Source organism: Ovis aries, chromosome 4 (assembly GCF_016772045.2).
Source record: "Ovis aries strain OAR_USU_Benz2616 breed Rambouillet chromosome 4, ARS-UI_Ramb_v3.0, whole genome shotgun sequence".
Classification (NCBI taxonomy): domain Eukaryota; kingdom Metazoa; phylum Chordata; class Mammalia; order Artiodactyla; family Bovidae; genus Ovis; species Ovis aries.
This window is the reverse complement of record NC_056057.1, coordinates 11871793-11878943: the sequence shown is the minus strand read 5'-3', so window position 1 is coordinate 11878943 and position 7151 is coordinate 11871793.

The following is a 7151-nucleotide window of genomic DNA, read 5'->3' as shown; positions in this document are numbered from 1 at the left end:
TTCTTCCCATGCTTTCTTCTCTCTACTTCAGATTGGATCATTGTTACTGATCTGTGTTCAAACTTACTATTTCTGTTTTCATCTCTGTCTTCCAAACAAGTTCATTTTGTGAACTATTTATCTTAAGTATATTGTATATTTATAAAATATCCCTCTGTTTCCTTTATCCTTTTATGTTTCTGCTAAAATGTCTTGTTTCATTTGCTAAGTTTTTTTTTTCTCTTCTTCTTCTTCTTCATCTCACTGAACTTGGTTACAGGAGCAGCTTTAAAGTCTGACTAAAACTTGCAACATCAAGGTAACCTCAGGGTTGCTCTCTCTTGACCACCTTTTCCTTTTAGCATAGTTTCTTATATGTCAAGAAAACTTGGACTGTATCTCAAACATTGTGAATGCTATATTGTAGAGGCCCTAAGTTCTGGCACACTGCTCCAAAGAGTGCTTTTGTTTTAGCAGAAAAATGACTTGGTTAGGCACAAACTCCACCTCTGACTTATCTTAGGGAGGCAGAACTCTCAAATCTTAAGTCAGTTCTGTAAACCTTAACTGCGCTTCCTTTATCTTTACCTTACGTACGTCTGAGTGTCAGGCGAAGCTTTAGGCAAAGATCATATCCACAGTGGGTTTCCTGGCTTAGGCTCTTTTCTCTCTAGGGTCTTCCTCCTCGCTCTCTGAGATCTGTTGTTGCCTGAGCTCTGTCTCCTGGTTCTTTATTCCATAAACATGGGAGACTTTCTATAAAAGTTTTAACTGCTTGCCCTACTCTGTCATTGTAGCTTACTCTCAGGCCACAGTTGCAGAATAAAAATCTCACATTTTATATCTCAAATTCTCATTAAATGAAGAAATGGCAATCTCTCTCCAAAAATTTTGTTTCTTTCAATTTGGCTGCACAGCCAAATTGTTGCAGCATGTGGGATCTAGTTCCTTGACCAGGAATCAAGCCCAGGGAGCTCAGGACCTCTGAGCTGGAAGCACAGACTCTTAGCTCCTGGATTACCAGGGAAGTTCCTCTCTCCAAATTTTAGCTGTTTATGATCACTCCCTGGAGCCTTCAAATAGTTGTTTATATTTTTCACAGTTTAGTATTTACTAGATACTTGGTTATGAATTTGCTCTATGACATCAGAAACAGCATATTCATACTGTTTCAACTATAGAGTATCTTTTAATATTTGAAGGAACTGGCTTCTCTCACCAGCTTTGACCCTGGATTCACTCGTCTAGGTTTTAGGAAGGCTCTTTTCCTTGTAACCTCAGTTCTCTAATGAAACCAAGAAAAATCACTGATTTTCAGTTTGTTGAGCTTTCTCTTAGTGTAAGCACAGGCATGATGGCTTCCGAGCTCTTACATGTTGAGGCTTGAAACTAGGAGTCCCTATTATGCTTACAATGTCTATTCAGTATATTATCTTTAATTCATGTTTTTGTTTTTCATACCTAAAGTTAGTTTGTTTAATTCATACTGACACTAAATTCTCTGCCTTAAATGTGTGTGTGTGTGTGTGTGTGTGGGTGTGGGTGTGTGATTCATTTGTTGAAACATGTCGATACTTATTTCCTGTTTACTACGTGTGATGTGGTTAAATGGATTCTGGGCTGCTGCTTCTGTTCATGAGAGTAGCTGATGAATTTTCTGAATAAACAATAGCAAGTAATCCTAAGGGAGTGAAAAGGGTATTAGTAAAGTTTACAAAATCTCCTCCTGAAATATAACAGATTCTTAACTTCACGATCTTCCTCTTCTGGGTCCACAGTGAAAATGAAGTTTCTTTAATAAAGGATGTTGGGCTTTTTTTTTTTTTTTTTCTGTTTTCATCTAATTTTCTGAAAACACTTCATTTCCTTAGAGCCTTTTCTTCTGCCACTTCCTTCTTTGCTTCTTGCCACCCTGCCTCCAAGGAATCCCTTTCAAGGTCCCCATTTTCCCCCGAAGAGTGCCTTCTTAAAACTGTGGTTCTGGGCTTCATGCTTTTCAATTTCTTAGTGTTCACTATTTAGTAGCCAAGTGTTTTGATCAGATAGTGGCTTCCCTGGTGGCTCGGATGGTAATGAATCTGCCTGCAATGCAGGAAACCGGGGTTCAATTCCTGGATTGGGCAGATCCCCTGGAGAAGGGAATGGCTACCCACTCCAGTATTCTAGCCTGGGAAATCCTATGGCGGGCTACAGTCCATGGTGTCGCAAAGAGTAGGACATAACTGAGCAACTAACACTTTCACTTTGACCCTATGTGGGCTTCAGATTGTTCTCTACCTAAAGTTAAACTTATTTTACTTTGCCAACAAAGGTCCATCTAGTCAAAGCTATGGTTTTTCCAGTAGTCATGTATGGATGTGAGAGCTGGACTATAAAGAAAGCTGAGCACCAGAGAATTGATGCTTTTGAACTGTGGTGTGGAGAAGACTCTTAGTCCCTTGGACTGCAAGAAGATCCAACCAGTCAATCCTAAAGGAAACCAGTCTTGTATATTCACTGGAAGGACTGATGCTGAAGCTGAAACTCCAATACTTTGGCCACCTGATGCAATGAACCAACTCACTGGAAAAGCCCCTGATGCTGGGAAAGATTGAGGGCAGGAGGAGAAGGGGACGACAGAGGATGAGATGGTTGGATGGCATCACCGACTCAATGGACATGAGTTTGAGCAAGCTCTGGGAGTTGGTGATGGACAGGGAAACCTGGTGTTCTTCAGTCCTTGGGGTCCTAAAGATTTGGACACGACTGAGCGACTAAACTGAATTGAACTAACTGAAAGGTAAACTTAGGATTATTTTGTCACCCATCTCCCAGTTGTGCTGGAGGAATAGCAATGGATAGTTTTATTTGCTTCTGTTTTATTCTTTGTGGTTTTATTTTAGCAAATGTGTGAAGTTACTGAAAAACATAAGTAGCCCTCTTTCATTACAAATGGAAATGGAAAGTCTTTTACCAGTTCCCTTTATATTATTTTTCTTTAACCCTTACAATAAGCCTATGAAATAGACATTATAACTCCTGCTTTTCAGATGAGGAAATTCTGAAAGGTTAGTTTACCCACAATTACTTTTTTGGAAAGTGAAGAGAGTAAGGGTTAAATCCATTTTTAACTCTACAATTCTTAGTCACAGTATTATATCCGTTGGATAAAAATTTTTTGCCTAAGAGTATAAAGTGCTAGAATCCAAGTGCAAAAAAGTTAAAATTCTGACTCCACCACATGCTAGCCATGACCTTCAGCAAATCAAGGAACTCAAGAGACCTTAGAGAACCTCTCGCTATTCTTCCATAAAATGAGGATAGTATAGTGCTTTTCCTTTAAGGAATGTCTTAATATTAGATGGAATAATCCATAGCACTTATTAAGTACTTAATGTATATTATTTTTATTATTTCCTACATGTGTTAGTCGCTCAGTCGTGTCCGACTCTTTGAGACCCCATGGTCTGTACGTGGAAGTCTCTAGGCAAGAATACTAGAGTGGTTTGCCATTCCCTTCTCCAGGGCATCTTCCCGACTCAGGGACTGAACCCAGGTCTCCTACATTGCAGATACATTCTTTACCATCTGAGCTACCAGGAAAGCCCCTAAAGAATATTAAGCTGGTTGAGGCTTTTCATGTTTTCAAGTATCTTTATGGTTTCTAACCTTGAGCAAATAAAAAACCACAGTATGAAATATCTGACTGAAAATTTCTTGAGGCCAAATTCAAAACAAACTCTGATTTGCCAATGTTTACTCCTTACTTGAACCCACAACTGCTAATCTCATTTTAGACTTCCCCTAGGAGCTAACCATTGCTAACAGCTTCCAGATTTGAAGGTCTGACTGCACTTTAATCACAGTGGAATGCTGCTTTCTGTCTCTGTTCATGGGACAATTTCCCTAAAGTATCCTTTTGCAATCAGATTAAATACCCTTGCTCCTAAAGGTAGTTGAATTACAGATTTTCCCACTGAAAATGATGATGTTGAAGAAAAGAAACATATCTTAAATTGGTCACACCAGAGGAATAGATTTGAACTAAATATCCCTGAGTGAAGCTAAAAGAAACATTTGAATAAAGCTACAAATTGGAATCTTCCATGTAACTGATGATTATTGCTGAGAGGATATGATTGTTTATTTAGATAGTTTATATTCTTACAACTTCTAAAATAAGTTTGAGGAAGTAAAATAAAAAATATGTCATTAGCACTATTATATAAATACGTGTGTGTTGAGTCACTCAGTCATGTCTGACTCTCTGCGATCCCATGGACTGCAGCCTTCCAGGACCCCCTGGCCATGGGATTTCTCAGGCAAGAATACTGGAGTGGGTTGCCATTCCCTTCTCCAGGGGATCTGCTCAACCCAGGGATCTAAGCCAGGTTTCCTGCACTGCAGGCAGATTCTTTACCATCTGAACAAAAGGGAAACCCATACATATACATATATCTGTAACTAATGCCAAAAATATTAAAGAAAGTAGAATTATTGCACAGCCTTTCCTCTAGAACAGATTGTTTGGGCCACAAGTTGTCAGTGAAGAATCCTCTTTAAGATGATGTCTAATACTTCTTCTCATATGAGATTTCTACCCATAGACCAGCAAACTGCTCTATCACAGCTACAAAAGAAAAGTGAGAATTTATTTTTTAAATGGAAAAATGGAACTAGTGCTCACTCTGTAGGATTCTATGCTTCAATATAATATTATGTTCATTTCAGAGCTGCTGAAAACTTGGCAGAGCAGAAAAGATTCTGATACTCTATTATATTGTAAATCTACAGTGTTTGTGAGCTTGCCTAGTCTAAAAAATCATGGGTACTTCATATAAAAGAACTATTGAGAGGACTAGGCAGTAAATGTGGTTTTCAGATTTATTTTTCAGGGAAAATATGCCTGTTCAACTGAAGTTGAATCTCTTCACTGCATCAGGAAAAATGTTCTGACTTAGCTCTATGCTCAGTGTAGATAAGTTAAATTATGTTCTTCACTCCCTAAGATGCATTGTTAGATTGTGGTTTGTGGAACTGTTCTGATTTCTGAACTATTATGAATAATTACACGCGAGTGCAAGGCTATTTTTACGTAATCATTTTCAGATTCCTCCCTTCATCTCTCCATTTCTAGGAATACACATATATTAAAATAATAACTACCTGCCAAGAAAATCACCTTAGAGTGAAAAGTGGGGAGGAGGCAACAGCAGCGGGGTCATTTTAACATTTTCTGCCAATGGTAAGAAACAGCAAAAAGAGGAAAGATTACATAAATCAAGACGGCTGGGAGACCAGTCTGATGCAGCAAAGTATACCTGTCTCTATATCCAGAGACACATCTACTTATCCTCCTGGTTCATCTCCTCTTCCATCATTTATTCTCTTGTTCAGTCACTAAGTCGTGTCTGACTCTTTTGCGACCCCATGGATAGAAGCCTGCCAGGCTCCCCTGTCCATGGGGTTCTCCAGGCAAGAATACTGGAGTGCATTTACCATTGCCTTCTCCAGGAGATCTTCCCAACCCAGGGATCAAACCCACGTTTCCTGCATTGGCAGGCAGATTCTTCACCGCTGAACCACCAGGAAAGCCTATATATTCCCTAGTGTATTTGAACTATCAGTGACCTTACTGATAACAGTTCAGAAGTAGGACCTGGGTCCGTCAAATATACTTAAAAGCTGCACAACTGTATCTATTATATCTCCACAACTGAGAGCCACCAGGGCACAGAGGGCTGGATGAAGGCATTGATCTGTCACAATTCTAAGATTTGTGGATGTATGAAAATTGAATTTGATAGAGCCTCAAAGGCACACATTTAATTTCTGGATAATACGTGAGGTTGGTCTAAAGTAGAGGATACTTCAGTAGAGTGAAAATTTGAAGGTGGGCAAATCAAGTCACTGACAAAAGAGGTAAGCTTATCAACCTTTCCAAATTTTAGTTTCCTGCTGGGTGCTGTCAGCTTAGGCATCAAAGCCAGAGAACAGCCTGATTTGAATTGCTTTGTGTTGTTTGTAGCATAGTGGGGTCTGTACAGATATTTTGATAGCATTTTTTCAACATTAATTTGGCACTTAATAGTTTCTCTAAAAATAACAATACATAACCAATTTTAAAATATTGATTTAATTTAGCTTTAAAATATGTTTATATATATATCAGTTCAGTTCAGTTCAGTCACTCAATCGTGTCCGACTCTGCGACCCCGTGAATCCCAGCACACCAGGCCTCCCTGTCCATCAGCAATTCCCGGAGTTGACTCAGACTCACGTCCATCGAGTCAGTGATGCCATCCAGCCATCTCATCCTCTGTCATCCCCTTCTTCTCCTGCCCCCAATCCCTCCCAGCATCAGAGTGTTTTCCAGTGAGTCAATTCTTCGCATGAGGTGGCCAAAGTCCTGGAGTTTCCGCTTTAGCATCATTTCTTCCAAAGAAATTCCAGGGTTGATCTCCTTCAGAATAGACTGGGTGGATCTCCTTGCAGTCCAAGGGACTCTCAAAAGTCTTCTCCAACACCACAGTTCAAAAGCATCAATTCCTCGGCGCTCAGCCTTCTTCACAGTCCAACTCTCACAACCATACATGACTACTGGAAAACCATAGCCTTGACTAGATGGACCTTAGTCGGCAAAGTAATGTCTCTGCTTTTGAATATGCTACCTAGGTTGGTCATAACTTTCCTTCCAAGGAGTAAGTGTCTTTTAATTTCATGGCTGCAATCATCATCTGCAGTGATTTTGGAGCCCCCCAAAATAAAGTCTGACACTGTTTCCACTGTTTCCCATCTATTTCCCATGAAGTGATGGGACCGGATGCCATGATCTTTGTTTTCTGAATGCTGAGCTTTAAGCCAACTTTTTCACTCTCCTCTTTCACTTTCATCAAGAGGCTTTTTAGTTTGTCTTCACTTTCTGCCATTGGGGTGGTGTCATCTGCATATCTGAGGTTATTGATATTTCTCCCAGAAATCTTGATTCCACCTGGTGTTTCTTCCAATCCAGCATTTCTCATGATGTACTCTGCATATAAGTTAAATAAGCAGGGTGACAATATACAGCCTTGACGTACTCCTTTTCCTATTTGGAACCAGTCTGTTTTTCCATGTCCAGTTCTAACTGTTGCTTCCTGACCTGCATACAGATTTCTCAAGAGGCAGGTCAGGTGGTCTGTATTCCCATCTCT